We start from the raw sequence: 24,585 nt of genomic DNA on the forward strand, positions 1-24,585 counted from the left end.
AAGAGGGGCAACTGGGCACAAACAGGCATTGTGACATTCAGCCTGAGACCCCTTTCAAAGAAGCCCACTCGAGAGTTGCAGCAGGAGCCCGCAAAGCGGGCCTGTCATGCCCTTAGGCCCAAATCCTAACCCTTGTTTGGGTGAGGCAGCACACAGACCCAGAACCAGAACAAGTCTCTGGAATCCCTGTTCGGGCGGGACCCCTGAGACATAAAATTGCACTCTTCCCTTCCCCAAGAAAGACACCAAACTCTTGGGAACTGGGCAGAATCCCCGGATAGGAAGAATCTCCCATGGCCCCATGAGGCCACCCGTCCATTCCCTGGCCATCCTAGACACACACTCCAAACAGAAAAGCCTGTGCTACTGCCTGCCATCCACCCAAATTTCAAATCCAGAGGAGCTGAACTCAGGGTGTGCAGATATGGCCTGCCATCACCTCGCCCCTAACCCTTACCCGAGTTTGGGTCTGAAGACTTCTGTCTCAAAGCCCTGACCCATATGCCCTCCAGGATGCTGCCTCCAGAACCATACCGCATCACTGGGCCTGCTCTCCTGAGGAAAATCAGCCTGTCTCAGTTGCCCTAACACTCCAGATTAGGAGAATCCTGCAAGGCCCCTGAACCCACACCAATTTTGTAGTCCTCTCTGGAAAAAATGCACAGTCTGACACATCCTCATCACATACCTCCAGGAAGACACACAGGTCAATGTCCCTGAGTCTGAAGATTGAACCGACATGTCCCTAGGACCTCATAGCATCCCTGCCTTTGGTTTTCAGACCTGTGTCCCCAGAAGGCCTGTTCTGGGTAACAAGAGGATAGAAGTTTGGAAACACAAACTCGGCTTAGGTTTGGGGACATAGATATGGCAGGCCTGATCTACAGACTGTGAGGAAAACTCTTCGGGATATGAAGAAACAGATAGTGTGAGGTGCTTATTCAGGCTTTGTCTCTGGTTTTTGTGTCAAAGATGACCATGGAATGTCAGGGAGGACTCATGGGCCATCGACGAGACTTTCTCCCTGTGAATTTGGCATGATCCCAATTGTTTTGGGTCAATCTGTGGGATGGGAGGCGTCCTTTCAGTTTTGTTACTTCAGGTGTCCCATCAATAGAGGGATTCCAAAGCAGAGCCCTGGGGATGCACAAATGAACGACACGAACAATGTTAAAAATTGGGGCCTATAGCCATGGCAAGCCCAATATGCCATCTCTTGTCCAGCCACTAAGAGGCCTTACTTGAGGACTGGGCCCATGCTGAGAGTCAAAATGCGTGTTTGTGACCAACACGGCCCTCAAGCATGGTCCGGGCCTCATGGGCCACACTGGTTTCAACTACACTGAATGTTGGACAACATGCCAACCACAAGGTTTCTTGCCATGGGGAAGGAGTTCTGATTTCTGCATCATATTCAACCCTGGACAGTGATTGGAGATAAGGTCTAGGTTCGGAAACTTGAAAAGCGAGGTCAGGAAGAGATGATGACCTAAGGCCATGGCGGGTCCGATGTGCTCAGTGTGCAGCCAGCTGGTTTAGTGTTGGTCGGGAGGTCCATGCTCAGGCTGTGTTCAGAAAGGGCATTACTACCCAGGGCAGACTGTATAATTGGGTACAGTCAAGTGGCGTGCAGGTTGATCCTCATTTGGGGTTTCTGGGTTGCGCCAGAGGGCAATGTTTTTCTTCTGGAGGGCAGACCGAGTGCTGCATTGTAGTTCTGGAATTGCCAAAGTGGAGGGCTTGAGGGCAAGAAGTGTGAGGATGGAATTCTGACAACACAAGCTAGGCATACTTTTTGGGGAGAGGGCACAGCAGGCTCACTCTGTAGAGCGGAATCGAGATCTCATGAATTAGAGGTCAGGGCGAGGATCAGACATTCGCTCAGTTTGGAGTTTATGTCCCTGATGGCCCCTTCATAATGGGGGGTAGGATCACTAGGCCATGGAGGTTTTCCCACCATGGGAGTTGTGACATGCTCCAAACCGCAAAGAATCTTTTGCTGGACCATTGAGACCTGTTCGTTGGCTCCAGGACTTCCCATAAGGAATGATTCTGAGTAGGGGTCTAAGGATGGATGGCTGGGCAACCAGCCTCTCATTCCAATTATCTCCTAGCGACAAGACAGGTTAGATCTGCTGGATCTGGGGGAACAGCTGAGGGGGCAGAGTTGAAATGGACTCTCCTGCGGATGGGTCCTAATGTGGGTTTGTGTCCATGGAGACCTTGGAATGAGGTGGTGGCACCAGGGCCCTGAAGGGTTCTCCTAACCAGAGGCTTTGACAGAACTTCAATGCACAAGTTTCCCATGTTGAGATGAGATTGTTCTGATGAGTGCCATAAAAAACAGCCATATGTTGGTATTGGAACTCAGGCCTATGAGGAGAGAAGCCTGGACACCAAAGCAATGGATCCGATTAGGGCCTAGTGGCCAGTTCATTCCAATTTACTTCTGGGGACATCTGTCTTCGGATCTGAGTGCAGGTAGGTGCTTAGATGGGCTCAGATTGCCCCTGTTGGTCCTGGGTAGCCAACAATATTGGGATGGCCTGGGGGACTTTGGAGGTTTATCTTTTTGTAGGGTATGGCCAATGGAATTGGCAGAATTCCCTTGTAGAGGGCAGGTACAGTCCTCAAGTTTGGCTCCAGGGGCCTGAGCCTGTAGGATGTGTGGGCCAGGGCTATGGGGACAGTTGTCTGAAAACACAAACTTGGCTTAGGTTTCGGGTCGTAGGTATGGCAAGACTGATCTACAGACCATGAGGAGAACTCTTCAGGATATGAACAAAGGGTGAGTGTGAGGCGCTTGCTCAGGCTTTTGTCTCTGGATATTGTCTCACCAATGGCTGTGTAATATCGGGTGGACCTCATGGGCAATGGACGAGTCTTCCTCTCAGGGCTTTTGGCCCGATCCCAAGAAATTGGGGTCATTCTATGGGATGGGAGGAGTCCATTTTCTTTCCCTCAGGTGTCCCACCAAAAGAGGGATTCCAGAGCAGAGCCCTGGGGCGGGACGACTGGACAACCAGAACTCTGGTTAAATTTGGGACCTAGGGGCATGACAAGCCCATTATGACGTCTAATGGTCCAGTCACTGAGAGTACTTACTAGAGCACAGGAATCACTCTGAGGGTCACAATGCGTGTTTATGCCCTCGTAGCACTCAAGCATGGGCGGGGCTTCTTGGTGAACGTTGGTTTCTCCTACACTGAACGTTGGACATCATGGCAACCACAAGGTTTCTTGCCATGGGTAAGGAAGAGTTCTGATTTCTGCATCATGTTCACCACTTGGCAGGGTTTGGAGTTAAGGTCTAAATTCTGAAGCCTGAAAAGCTAGGGTGGGAAGAGATGACGAGCTAAGGCCATGGCGGGTTTGATGTGCTCAGTGTGTGGTTATCTGTCTTGGTGTTGGTCAGGAGGTCCGAGCTCAGAGTGTGTCAGACAGTGCATTAATGCACAGGTTAGACTATATAATTTGGGTGCAGTAGAGTGCCGTGTAGGTCTATCCTCATTTGGGGTGTCTGGGAAGCTCCTTAAGGCAACATTTTTCTTCTGGAGGGCAGGCAGAGTGGTGCATTGTGGGTCCGGAATTGCCAGACTTGAGGTATTGGGGGCCACGACTGTGAGGACGGAAGTTTGAGAACACAAGCTAGTCTTAGGTTTCATGGAGAGGGCAAGGCAAGCACAGTCTGCAGAGCTGAATCAAGATCTCGTGCATCTGAAGTAAGGACTAGGATCAGACGTTGGCTCAGGTTGGAGTTACTGCCCATCATTTCCCCTTCATAAAACTGGGTGGGAATCACAAAATCATCGAGGTTTTCCCACGTTGGGAGTTGTGAGATGTTCCAAACGCAAGGATTCCTTCTGCAGGACTTTTGAGACCTAGTGGATGGCTCCAAAACGTCCCATACAGAATGACGCTACAGCAGGGTTCTAAGGATAGATGCCTGGGCAGTCTGCTTCGCATTCCCATTGTCTCCTAGCGACAAGACAGGTTCGATCTGCTATCTCTGGGGGAGCAACCAAAGGGGCTGATTTGAAATGGACTCTCCTGCGGATGGGTCCTAATGTGAGTTTGTGTCCATGGGGACCTTGGAATGGGGCAGTGGCACCGGGCTCTGAAGGATTCTCCTAACCAGAGATTTTGAGACAGCTCCAAAGAGCAAGTTTCTTATGTGGAGGCAAGATTTTTTCTAATTGGTGTCTTAGGAAACCCCCATAGGCTGGTACTGGAAACCAGCACTGAGGAGAGATACCTGGAAAACATAGCAATGGATCCGATTAGGGCCTAGGGGCCTGTCCGGTTCAATCTTCTTCTCTGGTGACATCTGTCTATGTTATGAGTGGAGGTAGTTGCTCAGCTGGTTTCAGACTGCCCCTCTTTGTCCGGGCGGCCTACGCTATTGGGATGGCCTCAGGGATTTTGGAGGTTTCTCCTAATTTGTACGATTATGGACAATGGAAGGGCAGAATTCCCATGGAGTGGGCAGACACAGACCTGATGTGTGGCTCCAGGTGTCCCAGCCTGGAGTTTGTGTGGTCCAGGGCTGTGGGGATGGATGTATGAAAACACAAACTCAGCTTAGTTTTGGGGACGTAGGTATGGCAGGCCCGATCTACCGACCTTGAGGAGAAATCTCCGGGATATGAAGAAAGAGTGAGTGTGAGGCGCTTGCTCAGACTTTTGTCTCTGGATTTAGGGTCAACGATGGCCGTGGAATGTCAGGGAGGCCTCATGGGCCATGGACGAGTCTTCCTCTCTTTGGATTTGGCCTGATCCCAATTGTTTTGGGTCAATCTGTGGGTTGAGAGGAGTCCTTTCAGTGTTGTTACCTAAGGTGTCCCACCAAAAGAGGGATTCCAGAGCAGAGCCCTGGGGAGGGATGACTGGACAACCAGAAATCTGGTTAAAAATTCGGGCCTAGGGGCATGGCAAGACCAATATGCCTTTTAATGGTCCAGCCACTGAGAGGGATTCCTTGAGGACAGAACTCACGCTGAGGATGACAATGCATGTTTATGTCCTCATGGCGCTCAAGCATGGGCATCGACTCGTGGTGTCCTCTGGTTTCTCCTACACTGAACATTAGACAACATGCCAACCACATATATTCTTGCCATGGATAAGTAGTAGTTCTGATTTCTGCATCTCATTCACCCCTGGTCAGTGATTGGAGATAAGATCTAGGTTCTGAAGTCTGAAGACCGAGGTTTGGATGAGATTGCGACCTAAGGCCATGTCGGGTCCGATGTGCTATGTTTGGAGCCAGCTCTCCCTGTGTTGGTCGGGAGGTTCAGGCTCAGGCTGTGTCAGACAGGACATTAGTGCCCAGGGTAGATTGTATAATTGGGATACAGTCGAGTGCTGTGCTGGTTGATCCTCATTTGGCGTTTCTGGTTAGCCCCAAGGGCAACGTTTTTCTTCTGGAGGGCAGTCAGAGTGCTACATTGTGGCTCCGGTATTCCCAAACTGGATGCCTTGTGGACGAGGAGTGTGAGGACGGAAGTCTGAGAACACATGTTAGGCATAGTTTTCAGGGTGAGGGTACAGCAGGTACCCTCTGCAGATCTGAATCGGGATTTTGTGCATCTGAAGTCAGGGCGAGGTTCAGACCCAGGCTCAGGTTGAGTTTCTGTGCATTATGGCCCCTTCATGAGGGGGGCAGGATATCAAGGCCATGGAGATCTACCCACGATGGGACTTGTGAGATGCTCCAAAGTGCAAGACTTCCTTCTGTTCAACAATTGAGACCTGTTGGATCACTCCAGGACGTCCCAAATGGAATGACACCAGAGCAGGGATCGTAGGATGGATGCCTACACAGGCCGCCTCGCATTCCAATTGTCTTAGAGAATAGACAGGTTTGATATACTGGCTCCAGGGTAGCAACCAAGGGGGCTGAGTTGAAATGGACTCTACTGCGGATCGGTCCTAATGTGGGTTTGTGTGCATGGAGGCCTTGGAATGAGGCGGTTGAACACGGGCCCAGAAGGATTTTGCTAACTGGAGGTTTTGAGACATCTCCAAAAGACAAGTTTCCCATGTGGAGACGCGATTTGTTCCGATTGGTGCCTCAGGAAACCCCCATATGCTGACATTGGAAACCAAACCTCTGAGAAGAGATACCTGGAAACCAAAGCAATTGATCCGATTAGGGCCTAGGCATCTGTCCGGTTCAATCTTCTTCCTTGGTGACATCCATCTGCGGTATTAGTGGAGGTAGATGCTCAGCTGGTGTCAGACCACCCTTGTTTGTCCCGGGAAGCCTAAACCATTGGGATGGCCTCAGGGACTTTGGGGATTTCTTCTAATTTGTACGATTGTGGACAATGGAATGGGCAGAATTCCTGTGGTGGGCAGGCACAGTCCTGATGTGTGGCTCCAGGGGCCCCAGCCTGGAGTTGTGGGCCAAGACTCTGGGGATAGAAGTCTGAGAACACAAACTCGGCTTAGCTTAGTGGACGTAGATATGGTAGGCCCGATCTACAGACTGTGAGGAGAACTCTTCGGGATATGAAAAAAACATCGTGTGTGAGTCGCTTATTCAGGCTTTGTCTCTGGATTTCGTGTCAAAGATGGCTGTGGAATGCCGGGGAGGCCTCATGGGCCATGGACGAGTCTTCCTCTCTCTGAATTTGGCCTGATCCCAATTTTTTTGGGTCAATCTGTGGGATGGGAGGAGTCCTTTCAGTTTTGTTACCTCAGCTGTCCCACCAATTGAGGGATTCCAAAGCAGAGCCCTGGGAGGGGCGAATGGACATCCTGAACAATGTTAAAAATTGAGGCCTAGAGCAATGGCAAGCCCAATATGCTATCTCTTGTCCAGCCACTGAGAGGCCTTACTTGAGGACTGGGCTCATGCTGAGGGTCACAATGCTTGATTGTGACCAACATGGCCCTCAAGCATGGGCGGGCCTCATGGGCCACACTACATTCAACTACACTGAAAATTGGACAACATGCTAACCACAAGGTTTCTTGCCATGGGGAAGGATTTCTGATTTCTGAATCATGTTCGTCCCTGGGCAGTGATCGGAGATAAGGTCTAGGTTCTGAAGCCTGAAAACCGAGGGTGGGAAGAGATGACGACCTAAGGCCATGGCGGGTCTGATGTGCTCAGTGTGCAACCAGCTGGCTGGCTGTGGGTCAGGAGGTCCAGGCTCAGGCTGTGTCAGAAAGGGCCTTAGTGCCCAGCGCAGCTTGTAGAATTGGGGTAGAGTCATATGGCATGCAGGTTGATCCTCATTTGGGGTTTCTGGGTTGCGCCAGAGGGCAATGTTTTTCTTCTGGAGGGCAGGCAGAGTGCTGCATTGTAGTTATGGAATTGCCAAACTGGAGGGCTTCTGGGCCAGGAGTGTGAGGACAGAAGTCTGAGAACACAAGCTACACATAGGTTTCAGGGCAAGGGCAAGGCAGGCATACTGTGTAGAGCTGAAACAAGATCTCATGCATCTGAAGTCAGGGTGAGGATCAGACGTTGGTTCAGGTTGGAGTTCCAGTCCATGATTTCCCCTTCATAAAGGGGGGGCATTAAAAAGCCGTCGAATTTTTACCACGTTGGGAGTTGTGAGATGCTCCAAAACGCAAGGATTCCTTCTGCAGAACATTTGACCTGTTGGATGGCTCCAGAACGTCCCATATAGAACACTGCCAGAGCAGGGATCTAAGAATGGATCCCTGGGCAGCCTGCCTCGCATTCCAGTTGTCTCCTAGTGAATAGACAGGTTTGATATGCTGGCTCTAGGGGAGAAACCGAGGGGGCTAAGTTGAAATGGACTCTCCTGCGGATGGGTCCTAATGTGGGTTTGTGTCCATGGAGACCTGGGAATGGGTTGGTGGCACAGGGGCCCTGAAGGATTCTGCTAACCGGAGGTTTTAAGACATCTCCAAAGGACAAGTTACCCATGTGGAGACGAGATTTGTTCTGATTGGTTCCTCAGGAAACCTCCATATTCTGACTTTGGAACCAGGCCTCTGAGGAGAGATATCTGGAAACCATAGCAATGGATCTGATTAGGGCCTAGGTGCCTGTACATTTCTTTCTTCTTCTCTGGAGACATCCAACATTGGTATGAGTGGAGGTAGACGCTCAGCTGGTGTCAGGCTGCCTCTGTGTGTCCTGGGCATCCTATACCAATGGGATGGCCTTGGGGATTTGGAGGTTTCTCCTAATTTGTACGATTGTGGACAATGGAATGGGCAGAAATCCCGTGGATTGGGCACTTACAGTCTTGATCTGTGACTCCAGCGACCCCAGCCTGGAGTGTATGTGGGCCAGGATTGTGGGGACAGACGTCTGAAAACACAAACTCAGCTTAGGTTTGGGGACATAGTTATGGCAGGCCTGATCTTCAGACTGTGAGGGGAACTCTTTGGGATATGAAGAAAGAGCGAGTGTGCGGTTCTTATTCAGGCTTTTGTCTCAGGATTTTGTGTCAACGATGGCTGTGGAATGTCGGGGAGGCCTCATGGGCCATGGACGAGTCTCCCTTTCTGTGGATTTGGCCCGGTCCCAATTGTTTTGGGTCAATCTGTGAGATGGGAGGAGTCTTTAAGTTTTGTTACCTCTGTGAGATGGGAGGAGTCTTTAAGTTTTGACACCTTTTGGTGTCCCACCAAAAGAGGGATTCCAGAGAAGAGCCCTGGGGAGGGGCAACTGGACAACCAGAAATCTGGTTAAAAATTGGTGCCTAGGGACATGGCAAGTCCATTATGACATCTAATGATCCAGCCACTGAAAGGACTTACTAGAGTACAGGACTCACAATGTGTGAGTCACAAACACCCAGGGTCACAGTAGGTGTTTATGCCATTGCAACACTCAAGCATGGGTGGGCCCTCATGGTGAACACTGGTTTCTCCTAGACAGAATGTTGGAAAACATGCCAACCACAAGATTTCTTTCCATGGGGAAGGAGTTCTGATTTGTGCCTCATGTTCAACCCTGGGCAGTGAGTTGAGATAAGGTCTACTTTCTGAAGCCTTGAAACTGAGCTTGGGAAGAGATGACGACCGAAGGCCATGGCGGGTCTGATGTTCTCAGTGTGCAGACAGCTGGGTGGGTGTGTGTCAGGAGGTCCACGCTCAGACTATGTCAGAAAGGGCATTAATGCCCAGGGAAGTCTGTAGAATTGGGGTACAGTCAGTGGCGTGCAGGTTGATCCTTATTTGAGGTTTCTGGGTAGCCCCAAAGGGCAATGTTTTTTTTTGTTTTTTTTTCTGGAGGGCAGGCAGTGTGTTACATTGTAGTTCTAGAATTGCCAAAATGGAGGGCTTGTGGGCCAGGAGTGTGAGGACAGAAGTCTGAGAACAGAAGCTAGGCTAAAGTTTCTGGGCAAGGGTACGGCAGGCACACTCTGCAGAGCTGAATCGTGATCTCATACATGTGAAGTCAGGGCGAGGATCAGACGATCGCTCAGGTTGGAGTTTCGGTCCCTGATGGCCCCTTCATGAAGTGGGGAGGATCACAAGACCATGGAGTTTATCGCACGATGGGAGTTGTGAGATGCTCCAATCCACAAAATTCTTCTGCGCGACCATTGAGAACTGTTGGCTGGCTACAGGACTTCCCATACAGAATGATTCTGAGCAGTGTTCTAAGGATGGATGGCTGGGCAGCCTGCCTCCCATTCCAATTGTGTCCCAGTGACAAGACAGGTTAGATATGCTGGAATTTGGGGAGAAACCGAGGAGGTTGAGTTGAAATGGACTCTGCTGTGGATGGGTCCTAATGTGGGTTTGTGTCCATGGAGACCTTGGAATGAGGCGATGGCACTGTGGACCTGAAGGGTTCTCCTAACCAGAGGCTTTGACACAGCTCCAATGCACAAGTTTCCCATGTGGAAACGAGATTTGTTCTGATGGGTGCCTCAAGAAACAGCCATATACTGGTATTGGAATCCAGGCCTCTGAGGAGAGATGCCTGGAAACCAAAGCAATGAATCCGATTAGGGCTTAGGTGCCTGTTTCTTCCAATTTACCTCTAGGGACATCTGTCTACGGGTCTGAGTGCAGGTAGGTGCTCAGATGGGCTCAGATTGCACCTGTTTGTCCCGGAAAGCCAACGCTATTGGGATGGCCTCGGGTACTTTGGAGGTTTATCCTATTTGTAGGGTTGTGGTCAATGGAATGGGCAGAATTCCCTTGGAGAGGGCAGGTACAGTCCTCAGGTTTGGCTCCAGTGGCCTGACCCTGTAGGGTGTGTGGGCCAGCGCTGAGGGGACACTTGTCTGAAAACACAAACTAGGCTTATGTTTTGGGTCTTAGGAATGGCAGGACTGATCTACAGACCGTGAGGGGAACTCTTCGGGATATGAACAAAGGGCTAGTGTGAGGAGCTTGCTCAGGCTTTTGTCTCTGGATATTGTGTCACCGATGGCCGTGGAATGTCCGGGTGGCCTATGGGCAATGGACGAGTCTTCTTCTCTGGGAATTTGGCCTGATCCCAAGAGTTTGTGGTAATTCTGTGGGATGGGAGCAGTCTGTTTTGTTATTTTTACCTCAGGTGTCCCACCAAAAAAGGGATTACAGAGCAGAGCCCTGGGGCAGGGTGACTGGACAACTAGAAATCTCGTTAAAAATGGGGGCATAGGGGTATGGCAAGCCTATATGATGTCTAATGGTTCAGCCACTGAGAGGACTTACTAGAGGACAGGACTCAAGCTGAGGGTCACAATGCGTGTTTATGCCCTCGAAGCACTCAAGCATGGGCGGGGTCTCAGGGTGAATGCTTGTTTCTCCTACACTGAATGTTGGACAGCATGCCAACCACAAGGTTTTTGCCATGGATAAGGAGGAGTTCTGATTTCTGCATCACGTTCACCTCTGGGCATTGATTGGAGTTAAGGTCTAGTTTCTGAACCCAGAAGGCTAGGTTGGGAAGAGATGAAGACCTAAGGCCATGGTAGCTCCAACGTGCTCAGTGTGGGACCAGATGTCTGGGTGTCGGTCGGGGGTGTCTGGCCCAGGCTGTCAGTCAGGGCATTAGTGCCCAAAGTAGGTTGTATAATTGGGTTACAGTCAAGTGGCGTGTAGGTTAATAATCATTTGGAGTTTCTGAGTAGCCCCATAGGGCAACATTTTTCTTCTGGAGGTCAGGCAGAGTGCTGCACTGTGGCTGTGGAATTCCCAAACTGGAGGACTTGTGGGCCAGGAGTGTGAGGATGGAAGTCTGAGTACACAAGAGAGGCTTATGTTTCGGGGCAAGGGCACGGGGGGCACACTCTGCAGAGCTGAGTCAGGATCCCGTGCATCTGAAGTCAGGGTGAGGATCAGACGTTGGCTCAGTTTGGTGTTTCTGTCCATGATGACCCTTTCATGAAGGGAACGGGGCAACACGAGGCCATGGAGTTGTTTTTTTTTTTTTTTTTTTTTTTTTCTCAATGGGAGTTTTGAGATGCTCCAAACCGCCAGGATTCCTTTTGCAGGAAAATTGAAACCTGTTGGAAGGGTCCAGGACGCCCCATATGGAATGACTCCAGAGCACGGTTCTAAGGATGTATGCCTGGGCAGCCCGCCTCACATTCCAATTGTCTCCTAGTGACAAGACAGGTTCGATCGGTGGGATCTTGTAGAGAAAGCGAGGGGGTTGAAATGAACTCTCCTGCAAATGGGTCTTAATGTGGTTTTGTGTCCATGCAGATCTTGGAATGGGGTGGTGTCACTGAGACCCTGAAGGATTCTCCTAACCGGAGGTTTTGGCACAGCTCCAACCCACAAGTTTTCCATGTGGAGATGAGATTTGTTCTGATGGGTGCCTCAAGAAACAGCCATATGCTGGTATTGGAAAACGGCCTTCTGAGGATAGGTGCCTGGAAACCAAAGCAATGGATCCGATTAGGGCCTATGGTCCTGTCTGGTTCAATCTTCTTCTCTGTGGACATCTGTTTATGGTTCTGAGTGGAGGCTGTTGCTCAGCTGGTGTCAGATCACACCTGTTTGTCCTGGGCGGCCTACACTATTGGGATGGTCTCGGGGACTTTGGAGGTTTCTTCTAATTTGTACGGTTGTTCCCAATGGAATGGGCAGAATTCCCTTGGAGAGGACAGGCACAGTCCTGAGTTGTGGCATCAGGGGCCCCAACATGAAGGGTATTTGGTCGGGGCTGTGGGGACAGAAGTCTGAAAACACAAACTTGGCTTAGGTTTGGGGAAGTAGGATGGTAGACCTGATCTACAGACTGTGAGGAGAGCTCTTTGGGATATGAACAAATGGTTAGTGTGAGGCGCTTGCCTCTGGATTTTGTGTTAACGATGGCCTTGGAATGTCAGGGTGGCATCTAGGGCCTTGGACAAGTGTCCCTCTGTGGGAATTTGGCTGATCCCAAGAGTTTTGGTGCATTTTGTGGGATGTGTTTTTTGTTTTGTTTTGTTTTTTGTTTTTGTTTTTTTTTTTTAACCTTGTTATCTCACCAAAGTGGGATTTTAGAGTAGAGCCCTGGGAAGGGGCGACTTGACAGCCCGGACTCTGGTTAAGGATGGGGCCTAGGGGCTCGGCAAGCCCCATAAGCGTGCTCTTGGTCCAGCAACTGCGAGACCTTACTTGAGAACAGGGCTCACATTGAGGGTCACAATGCATGTTTGTGCCGAACTCTGCCCTCAAGGGTGGGCGGGGCCTCATGGGCCATGCTGGTTTCTCCTACACTGAATGTTGGACAACATGACATCCACAATATTTCTTGCCATGAGGAAGGATGAGTTCTGATTTCTGCATCATGTTCACCCCTGGGCAATGATTGGAGATAAGGTCTAGGTTCCGAAGCCTGAAAAACAAAGTTGGGAAGAGATGAGGACCTAAGTCCATGGCGGGTCTAATGTGCTCAGAGTGAGGCCGGCTGTCTGGGCGTCGGTCAGGAGTTCCGGGCTCAGGCTGTGTCAGACAGGGCTTTAGTGCCCAGGATTAGACTATATAATTGGGGTAGAGTCTAGTGGCGTGCAGGTTGATAGTCACTTGGCATTTCTGGGTAGCCCCAGAGGGTAACATTTTTCTTCTGGAGGGCAGGCAGAGTGCTGCATTGCGGCTTCAGTACTGCCAGACTGGAGCACTTCTGGGCCAGGAGTGTGAGGACAGAAGTCTGAGAACACAAGGTAGGCTTGGGTTTCGGGGAGAGGGCACGGAAGGCACCCTCTGCAGAGTTGATTCAAGATCTCATGCATCTGAATTCAGGGCGAGGATCAGATGTTGGCTCAGTTTGGTGTTTCTGTCCATGATGGCCCCTTCATGAAGGGCGGGTAGCATCACGAGGCCATGGAATTTTTCCCATGATGGGACTTGTGAGATTCTCCAAACCGCAAGGATTCCTTCTGTGGGACAATTCAGACCTGTTGGATGGCTCCAGGACGTCCCATAGAGAATTACTCCAGAGCACGGTTCTAAGGATGTATGCCTGGGTAGCCCACCTCGCATTGAATTGTCTCCTAGCGACAAGACATGCTCGATCTCCTGGCTCTGTGGGAGCAACTAAAGGGCATGAGTTGAAATGGACTCTCCTGAGGATGGGTTCTAATTTGTGTTTGTGTCCATGAGGACCTTGGAATGTGGCAGTGGCACCGGGTTCCTGAAGGATTCTCCTAACCGGAGATTTTGACACAGCTCCAACGCACAAGTTTCCCATGTGAAGACGAGATTTGTTCCTATGGGTGCCTCAGGAAACCCCCATATGCCGGTATTGGAGACCAGGCCTCTGAGTAGAGATGCTTGGAAACCAAAGCAATGAATCTGATTATGGCCTAGGGTCCTGTCTGGTTCAATCTTCTTCTCTGGGAACTTCTGTCTACAGGTCTGAGTGGAGGTGGTTGCTAATCATGTGTCAGATCGCCCCTGTTTGTCCTGGTGGCCTACACTATTGGGATAGCCTCGGAGACATTGGAGGTCTCTCCTAATTCGTACGGTTTTGGCCAATGGAACGGGCAGAATTCCATTTGAGACGGCACACACAGTCGTGAGGTGTGGCTCCAGGGGCCCCATTCTGTAGGTTGTTTGGTCATGGCTGAGGGGGCAGAAGTCTGAAAACACAAACTTGGCTTAGGCTGGGGACGTAGGTATGGCAGGCATGATCTACAGACCGTGTAAATCTCTTCAGGGTAAACTCTTCGGGATATGAAAAAAGGGCGAGTGTGAGGTGCATGCTCAGGATTTTGTCTCTTGATTTTGTGTCACTGATGGCCGTCAAATGTTGGGGTGGCCTCAAGGGCCATGCACGAGTCTCCCTCTCTAGCATTTTAACCCGATCCCAAGAGTTTGGGGTCATTCTGTTGGATGGGTGGAGACCTTTCTGTTTTAATACCTCAGGTGTGCCACCAAAGGAGGGATTCCAGAGCAGAGCCTTGGGGAGGGGCAACTGGACAACCCGAACTCTGGTTAAGAAGGGGGCCTAGGGGCATCACAAGCCCCATATGCCGACTCTTGGTCCAGCCACTGAGAGGCCTTACTTGAGGAAAGGACTCACGCTGCAGATCACAATGCCTGTTTGTGCCCAACACAGTGCTCAAGCATGGGCAGGACCTCATGGGTCACACTGGTTTCTTCTACACTGAACATTGGACAACATGCCAACCACAAGGTATCTTGCCATGGGGAAGGAGGAGTTCTGATTTCTGCATCACATTCACTGCTGGGCAGTGATTGGAGATAAGGTCTAGGTTCTGAAGCCAGAAAACCGAGATTGGAAAGAGATGAGGACCTAGTGCATGGTTGGTCCGAATGTGCTCAGTGTGCGGCCAGCTATCTGGGTGTGGGTCGGAAGGTCCATGCTCAGGCTGTGTCAGACAGGGCATTATTGCCCAGGATAGACTGTATAATTGGGGTACAGTCAAGTGGCGTGCAGGTTGATCCTCATATGGGGTTTCTGGGTAGCCCCAGAGGGCAAATTTTTTTCTTCTTGAGGGCAGTCAGAGTGCTGCATTGTGGCTCCGGAATTCCCAAACTGGAGGGCCTGTGGCCAAGAGTGTGAGGACAATAATCTGAGAACACAAGATAGGCATAGGTTTCGGAGCGACAGCACGCCAGGCACACTCTGGAGAGCTGAATCAAGATCTCGTACATCTGAAGCCAGGGCGAAGATCAGATGTTGGCTCAGGTTGGAGTTTCTGGCCATGATGGCCCCTTCATGAAGGGCATGTCATCACGAGACCATGGAGTTTTTCCCACGATGGGAGTTGTGAGATACTCCAAACCAGAAAGATTCTATCTGCGGGAAAATTGAGACCTGTTGAAATGCTCCAGGATGTCCCATACGGAACCACTCCAGAGCAGGGTACTGAGGATGGATGCCTGGGCAGCCCACCTCGCATTCCAATTGTCTCCTAGTGACAAGACAGGTTCGATCTGCTGGCTCAGGGGGAGCAACAGGGGGGTGCTGAGTTGAAATGGACTCTCCTGCGGATGGGTCCTAATGTGGGTTTGTGTCCATGGAAACATTGGAATGGGGAGAATTTCTTTCTAGGTACAGGAGATGTTCTGTTGAGTGACTCGGGGAACAGATGTTGTATCGTAAGTTGATTATAGAGAACAGCCATCTGAGGACAGATGCCTGAAAACCTATTCTTGTGTTCCAATGATGTTCTAGGGGCATGTAGGGTTCAATTTTCTGACTCAGGATCATTGTCTTTGGTGTCTGCCTGGATGTAGGTGATCAGGGTGTTTCAGACTGTGCATTTGCATCCAGAACCGCTTCCAATATTGCGGTGTGATCAGTAGCCTTGGAGGTTTCTCATAATCTGGAGGGTTTGGGCAAATGTGATGGGCAAAGTTTCCTTGGGGATGGCAGGCACTGTCGTGTAGTGTGGCTCCAGAGACCCCATCGTGGAGGACATGTAAGGCATGGTTTTGGGAGGGAAGTCTGCAAAAGAAAACTAGGTTTATGTTTAGTGGCAAGGTGATCGCAGCCCAATGCGTGGACCTGGAGGGCAGCTCATCAGGAACTGTAATAAGGGTGACACGATGCCTTTTCTATCGGCATTGTGTGTCCAGGATGACCTCGGAATGGAGGTGTGATGACATGGTCCCATGGGAGTTTTTCCTCTCTAAAGATTCTGGCAGATCCCCATAGTTTGGTGGCTTTTCCGGGGAAGGGAAGAGTGTTGTTTTCCATCTTAGGGATGCCCCAAAACAGGGATTGGAGAGATGGGCTCTGGGTCTGGGTGCCAAGAAATTCCCACCAACAGTTAGGATTTAGGCCTAGGGGCGTACTGGGCCTGTAATGCGGGATCCTGGTGGTGCAACTGAGAGGGTTTGTTTGAAAGCATGCTCAGGCTGAGGGTCACAATGCCTGTTTGTTCCCAGGACACCATTCAGGAGTGGCAATGGTCTAATTGCTTATGCAGTTGGCTCCTTCTCTGAAGGTTGGACACCCATCCCAACATCTAGTTTTCCTGCCATGGGGAAGGAGCAGTTCTCTCTTGGGCTTCAGGTTCCCCGATTGGCAGGGATTCCAGCAAATGTCTGGAAACAGATGCCCGAATACCAAGGATGGGTAGTGAAGGTGGACTGGGCCATGGCCGGTCTAACATGCTGGATATGGGCCGTGCTCTCTGGGTGGCTGACATGAGGTTGGGTTAAGGGTCTGTCAGACATAGCACTAGTGGCCAGGGCAGCCTAAATTCGGGGATCCGCGAGGGCCAAGCAGATGATACTCATGTGGGTTTTTTGGGCAGTCTTACCACGAACGAACGTGACAGATTCGTAATGGTGAGTCTGGGGCCAAGTACCAAGGCCTTGAGTTGACATGGATTCTCTTACAGATGGGTCCCAATACTGGTTTGTTACCCGGTAGGTCTTTGAATGTGCTCGTGGCTAAGGGGCCATGAGGGATTCTCCTACCCTATGGGTTTGACACAGGTCGATGTGCACAGTTTCCTTCTTGGGATAGGAGATATTCTGTCGTGTGCCTCAGGGTCCACATGTTGGTATTCCAGAAGAGGCCTCTGAGGTCAAATGCCGGAAACCTAATCTAGGGTTCATATAATGTCCTAGGTTCACGTCAGGTTCAATTTTCTGACTCTGGATCATTGACCTGGGTGTCTGCCTGGATGTAGGTGATCAGGGTGTTTCAGACAGTGCATTTGTGTCCAGAGTGGCTTCCAATATTGGGGTGAGATTAGGGGCCTTGGAGGTTTCTCCTAATCAGAAGGGTTTGGGGAAATGTGATGGGTAAAGTTTCCTTGGAGATATCAGGCACAGTCCTGTGGTGTGGCTCCATTGACCCCATCCTGGAGGGCATGTGAGTCATGTTGTTGGGAGAAAGTCTGCAAACAAAAATTCGGGTTAGTGTTAGTTGCAGGGTGGTCACAGGCCCAATCTGTAGACATTGAGGGCAGCTCATCAGGAACTGTAATTAGGGTGATTGAAAGTCGGTAGCAAAGGCTTTTCTATATGGATTGTGTGTCCAGGATGGACTCAGAATTTAGGTGTGGTATCATGTGTCCATGGGAGACTTTTCCTCTCTAAGGTTCGTGGCTGCTCACCATAGTTTGGTGACATTTTTGGGGAACTGAAGAGTGCTGTTTTCCATCTTAGGGGTGCCCAAAAAGGGATTCCAGGGATAGGCTCTGACTCTGGGTGCCTTGAATAGCCCACCAAAGGATAGGATTTGGGCATAGGAGCATACCAGGCCTGCAATGCAGGATCCTGGTGGTGCCACTGAGAGGGCTTGTTTAAAAGCATGCTCAGGCTGAGGGTCACAATGCCTGTTTGTGTCCAGGGCGGCCGCTAAGATAGGGCATTGGCTCATTGGCCATACACCTGGCTCCCACTTTATGGGTTGGACACCCATCCCAACAGCCAGGTTTCCTGTCTTTGGGAAGGAGCAGTTCTCTATTGTGCTTCAGGTTCCCCCATTGGAAGGATTCCAGCAACGTCTGGGGAAAGAAGCTAGAATAACAAGGGTGGGTAGAGATGATGGACTTGGGCCATGGCCAGTCCCACATGCTAGATATGGGGCCCCGCTCTCTGGGTGGCTGACAGTAGGTCTAGGCTCAGATTCTGTCAGAAAAAGCACTAGTGGCCAGTGAAGCTTACAAATCGGGGTTCCCTCGAGAGCCGAGCCAAATGATCCTTTTGTGGGAATTCTGGATAGACTCAGCAGACACTTCTTCTTTCTATGGGGAAGGTAGAATGCTGCGTTGTGGCTCCAGAATTCAATATCAAGAGACCTTGGGGACCAGTACGGTGAGGATGGAATTGTAAACACAAGCTATGGTTCAATTCTCTTCCAAGCAGAAAGCAGTTCAAATATGAGGCATCTTTTTCGAGATATCCAGCACCTGAGTAAGGGAGGATGTCAGATGTTTGCTCACCTAGATTTTGTGTCTTGATGACCGACAAATGGAGGGGTGGCGTCAAGAGGCCATAGGGGATTTCCCACATTGAGCCTTGTGAGATGCTCCAAATAGCAATGTTTCCGTCTACTGGAATGGTGGAGTCTGGATTGTTTCCTCCAGGGTCCTCCATGTGGAAAGTTTGGGTAGTAGAGCTCTCCCGTATGGATGCCTGTACAGCACAGCTCCATTGAGCATTGCAGATGAAGAACAAGGCAGCTTCATTCTGGTGCCTCTGTGGTGAAGGACCAAGGCCTTGAGGTGACATGGAATCTCTTGAAGATGGGCCACAATGCTGGTTTGTTACGAGACAGATCTTAGAATATGCTGGTGGCTAAGGTGCCATGCAGGATTCTCCAACCCTGAGGTTTTGGCACACGTCGAAGAGCACAGTTTCTTTCTCAGGACAGGAGATGTTCTGTTGTGAGGCTTAGGGACCACATGTCATCTGTTGGTATTCCAGAACATACCCCTGAGGACAGATGCTTGAAAACCTAATCTAAGGTTCCAGTGAGGCCGTACGGGCATAACAGGTTCAATCTTCTGACTCAGGACCTTTGACATGGCTGTCTGTCTGGATGGAGGTGATCAGGGTGCTTCAGACTGGGCTTTTGCATCCAGAGCTGCCTCTCATATTGGGCTGAGCTAAGGGGCCCTTCAGGTTTATCCTAATCTAGAGAGTTTGGGCAACTGTGACGGGAAGAGTTTCCTTGGGGATGGCAGACACAGTCCTGTGCTGTGGCGCCAGAGACCCCATTCTGGAGGACAGATGAGCCATGGTTTTGTGAAAATAGTCTGCAAACCCAAATCAGGTTATGGTTAGTGGCGAGGCGATCATAGGCCCAGTACATAAACCTGAAGGGCAGCTCATCAGAAAATGTAATTATGGTGGCAGGAAGGCGGTAACACAGACTTTTCTATCGGGATTCTGTGTCTAGGATGGCGTCAGAATGCATGTGTGGTCCCATGGGTCCATGGGAGATTTTTTCGTTTCTGAGGATCCTGGTGGCTCCCCATAGTTTGGTGGCTTTTTCAGGGAAGGGAAGAGTGCTGTTTTCCATCTTAGGGGTGCCCAACAACAGGGATACCAGAGACGGGCTCTGGGTCTTGGCACCAAGAAATTCCCACCAAGGATTATGATTTGGGCCTAGGGGCCAATAAGGCCTACAATGAAGGATCCCGGGGGTGCAACTGATAGGGCTTGTTTGAATGCATGCTCAGGCTGAGGGTCAAAATGTCTGTTTGTTCCCAGGACACCCTTCAGGAGTGGGAATGGTCTCACTGCCCATGCTTCTGCTCCCTCTCTGAAGGTTGGACACCCATTCCAACAGCTAGGTTTCCTTCCATGGGGAAGGAGCAGTTCTCTCTTGGCTGCCCTCAGGATTGGGTGTGGTCTCATTGGCCACGCAGCTGGCTCCCACTCTGAGTACTGGACTCCAATCTCAACAGACAGGTTCCTGCCATCTGGAAGAAGGAGTTCTCTATGGTGCTTAAGGCTCCCCTGTAAGGGTCTGGTTGGCCAGAGGGAGTCATTTTGTGTTTATGTAGTGAAATTAGATTAACCCTATGCAGTAAACTTAGATTAACCCACCCTTCCCAGAAGAACTTACTTGCAAACCTAGATACAAGGGCCATTCAGGCCAGGTGAAGCCATCTAATCAGTGGGGCATGCATATATCTACTAGGGTAAATTGAAATACAATTGGGCACCCATGAGTTACCTAGCATTTATTTTTCCAGTGTGTGGTGATTTAGCATGACTGTGCAGTGTTCTCTGTGTATTGCAAACTCATTGGCCACGTGTGTATAGTCCGGCTAAATACCTCTATAAGAGTTAGTCTGTGAGGCTGGGAGGGGTCGGCTCTTTGCAAGAGACAGCCCTGACCAGTCAGTTTGATTCTCAATGCTGGTGCGAAATAAAGCTTTGCTTGACCTTTATTTTGCATCAGTCTCGCTCCTTTGATTACAGACCCTAACATTGGAGGGGGCATCTGGATTCAAATGACGAGAACTGAGCCAGCATCGGAATTTTTGGGAAAAGCCTCCAGAAGTAAGATCAAGGGATTCTATCTGTCTGTCTGGTTAGAGCTCCAGGGTATGTACCACCAGGGAGAAGATGGACCCAGCTATGCCCCCCAGGGATGGAGTGGATGTGGGGATGCCCCATGCCTCTGCTGGTAGACAAAGGGGGGGTTCGAGTCCCCCTGGGCAGTTGGGGGTTCGAGTCCCCCTGGGTGGTTGGGGGGTTTGAGTCCCCTTGGCGGTTGAGGGGTTCAAGTCCCCTTAGGTGGTTGGGGGATGAAGCCCCCACCAGTGGCAGTTTATGGGTAAGAATCCTTGGGCCTGTGGTTGTCTTTACCTGGTCCTTTTGTTGTCTGTTATGTTGTGTGTGATGATTGAAGGAATGGGGCAAGCAGAGAGTAAGGGGACTCGGACTTTCATCTCTCCGTTCTTCACAATAGATATTAGGGTTCTTGCTCACTCATTTTGTGCATTAAGGGCTAAGACTGGTGTCAAGTGGGGTTAGTGAATGCCGGGTTAAGGTGCCCAATGCTGGGTCATTGGTGCCGGGCGTGGAATATGGTGACTAGTGGGCCACTTTTGATAAGCAGAACTGGCACTGCAGGATGAACCTATCTCGAGACAGACACTTTAAGGAATATTCCCAAGCAGCTGCAGAAACCCCCTTTGTTTTGGGTAATTCCTTGCCTTTTCTGGCCCAACTTGGATTGCATAGCCCCTCCCCCCTGATGGCCGGAGAGCATGGCATCTGACGTGGAAATGGTCATTTGTCTGTCTCACGGTTTTAATGGGTAATTGTTAAAGTGGCTTCCGAAGTCTTCGGTAACCTGAAACTCTGAAGGGTTGCTTGAATGACTAATGGAATTAGATTTGTTGGACATGTAGGTTTTAACCAAATGGGATAAAATGCTAGAGCGTTGGCTGCTGGAAATGGGTTTGTGCTTTTGAAATCTGCTGGTGAACACGTTCTGTGCTTAACTGATTGATAAATTTGCCATCTAAAGAATTCTGGTGTACTAACTCACAATTGGTTTATATTTAGTCTTCAGTAGAGGTTCAGGTATTTCTAAGAGTACAAAATTCTGTTAAGTGTAATTAAGACTGATGAAAATGAGAAAAGCAACTCTGTACATAAAAAGTAGGAGATATGTAAAAATTTGAATCTGAGAAGTGCCTGACTGTGTGAATAAGTCTGTATGGCTCCACGACCACTACAGAGTCTGAGTGGGCTGCACCCTGAGTCTCATAACGGTCATCTACTCCACAGAGTGTCCTGGTCTGGGGCTTATACGGACAGACCTTAGCTAAGACGCTCCTAAGTTCCTGCAAGGGACGCAAGCAGAACAGCATCTGAAAGATCCCCCTCCCTTAGTCTGCAACTTCATTCATAATGGGACGGAAACCTAGTAAACTCAATTATATGCATACTTAAAAAAATACGTTGATAGATCACCACTTGATATTGTGATTATGGAAATGTTAAGTGTCACAGAAGTAAACTGATTTTCTTGCCAGTTACATTGTAAATTCTCATCTCACCCGCTCTTTACAATATCTGTTCTGAGTTTTTGACATTTGTAATTGTTTTAATTCTCTTGTAAGATAAATTCTGTCTCAAAGAAAATTCATATGGGAGACTTTCAGGACAAATACAGGTCTTTGATATGTTGAAATTATGGACCTGAAATGGGTAAGAATTTACAGAATTAAAAGCTGCATTCGGACTAAACCAGAATTATTAACATGGGACTAGGTGAAATGAAAGACTGTAATGTTGTATCTCTTGATGTTTTGTCTTATGATATTTCTAGGGAAATTTATTCTTAAGTTTTCTGTAACTTACAGAGATAAAATGTAGTCATTTGTAACCAAATCAAGGTATTCAGCTCTTTCTCTCTATCTGAAATCCCTCTGAAATCAAAAGGCTTCAGCAAGTATACTTTCTTCCATGGCAATCAGTCATTTGCATAAGTTCAATAAGAATCCGTTCTCCTTGTAAGAGGACACCATTGGAAACATTTGTTATTTTATTTTACCATGGCTTTGACTGGAATGCCATATTAGAAAAGACTCAGATATGACTAGACAGCTTAAAAGAAATAAGGTTGACTTTATAAAACCTGGAACTGTAAAGCCCTTTGGAACTGTTGGCCTGATACTTTGCTTACAGAGTTCCCAGCAGCCTCATGACGTGAATAAAGGATGTAACTTCCTGGCAGGTGAAGGAACCTCAGGATTCTTTGGGGGTCTCCAGAAGAGGAATTTACCCAAATCAACAGGTATTGCAGGCATGTCTGATGGCTTCTGGCGTGGAGAGGCTATTCTACGTTCAACCTAGAGATTCATTATGAGAAGTTCCAGCAGAGCAGATTCTAAAAGATTTATATGATCCCTCACTGTTCTTGCTGAGCTTATGTATATAATTAGGCCAAGCTTGTTAAAACTGGACTTGGTTCTCAAATAAATTAGTCCTGATTTGGCTATCTCTGAAAAAGAGGGTTATTTTAGAGAGAAAAATTATGTTTTAATAACACACCTTTAAGTATGTTAAAATCTAGATTTGATTGTCTTTAAATGTTTGTTTACTTAAGCTAGACAACTTGAGGTAAACTTCAGGGGAGTTGCACGATAGCTCACTAAGACGATCTTGCTTTGTCAGTCAGTCACCCCAAATATAGGAAACTTCAGAAAATTGAAGGATTTGAAGGTAAGAATCTGACTTAATTAGTGGGAATAGCAGAAAAGGTGTTTAACAACAGGAATGAAGAGGAGGATTAAAAACAGACCAAAAAAAAAAAAAAAAAAAAACTGGGTAAGGTTTTGCAATTGCATGAGACAGAGAGGAGATGGGTAGGGGATAGTAAATGGAAGGAAAAGCCTAAGCACAGAGAAGGAAAGTGGGAAGACTTAGATTCAGATGAGTGTGATTACTGTAAGGAAAGAGGACATTGGGCCAGGGAGTGCCCCAAAAGGAAGACAACAATGCTTGCCACCAGAGATTGAAGGGGTTATGGTTCGGAGACTTTCGCCAAAACTCGAGTAAAAATTGAAGTGGAGGGGAAATCAGTTTATTTTTTGGTGGACATGGGAAACCAATATTCATCATTACTTAAACCTATTGGAACACTACTTGGAGAGGAAGTCTGGGTACAAGGAGCAAATGGCACAGAGAGACATAAATGGACAACAGAAAGGACTTGGCCTCGGGAATAGTTAAACACCAAATTTTGGTCCTCCATAATGCCCCATATAACTTGATGGGAAGAGATCTCCTCCACAAGTTATGAGCTGGCATTCAGTTCTCAGAAGGAGGCATGACTGTAACCTTGAGACAACCCACTGTACAAGTGCTTATGGCAGCAGTAGATAAATACATCTTTTTATGAGCCAGTCTCAAAACCAGAGGAAACAAAGTGGGGGGAGCCTTCTCCAAATCCAACAGGAGGAGTTTCCCGAGGTCTGGGCAGAAGGGAAGCCCCCTGGCTTGGACAAAGAACAACCTCCAGTTGTGATACAAGTAAAGGCGACAGCTATGGCTGTTCGCGTTTGGCAGTACCCACCTTCCCCACAAAACAAAGGAAGGAATCAGAAAACACAGTAACCACCTCCAAGGAGAGGGGGTCCTATTTCCTTACAAATCTCCATGGAATACACATTTGCTGCCCGTCAAAGAGGCCGAGGCTGGGGAGTACCAAGAGGTCCAGGACTTGCGGGAAGTTAATAAATGTGTTGAAGATATCCACCTGATGGTGCCTAACCCCTATACCCTCATCTCCCTCCTCAGCCCCAGATGAACTGTGTATACCATCTTAGAGCTCAAGGATGCATTTTTTCTGCATGTCTTTAGCAAAGGAATTCTCAGCACCTTTTTGCTTTTGAGTGGTCTGACCCACAGGAAGGATTCCAAGGTCAGCTCACCTGGACAAGACTTCCCCAAGAATTCAAGAATTCGCCCACTATCTTCGACGAGACCCTACATGAGTATTTGTGTGAGTACAGAACCTCCAAAACAAGACTCACTCTGTTACAGTACGTTGATGACTTTCTAGTAGCCACTGAGGTCTATGAGTTATGTTTGTGGGGGACGAGAGCTCTCTTACAGAATCGGCATGAAAAAGGGTATTGGGTGTCAGTGAAGAAATCACAGCTCTGTCAGAGCCATGCCACTTAAAGGCTTTGATCTCGAGGAGTCAAGATGGCGGAGAAGTAGCAGGCTGAGACTACCTCAGATAGCAGGAGATCAGCTAGA

This window comes from Neovison vison, chromosome 2, assembly GCF_020171115.1.
Source record: "Neovison vison isolate M4711 chromosome 2, ASM_NN_V1, whole genome shotgun sequence".
NCBI lineage: Eukaryota > Metazoa > Chordata > Mammalia > Carnivora > Mustelidae > Neogale > Neogale vison.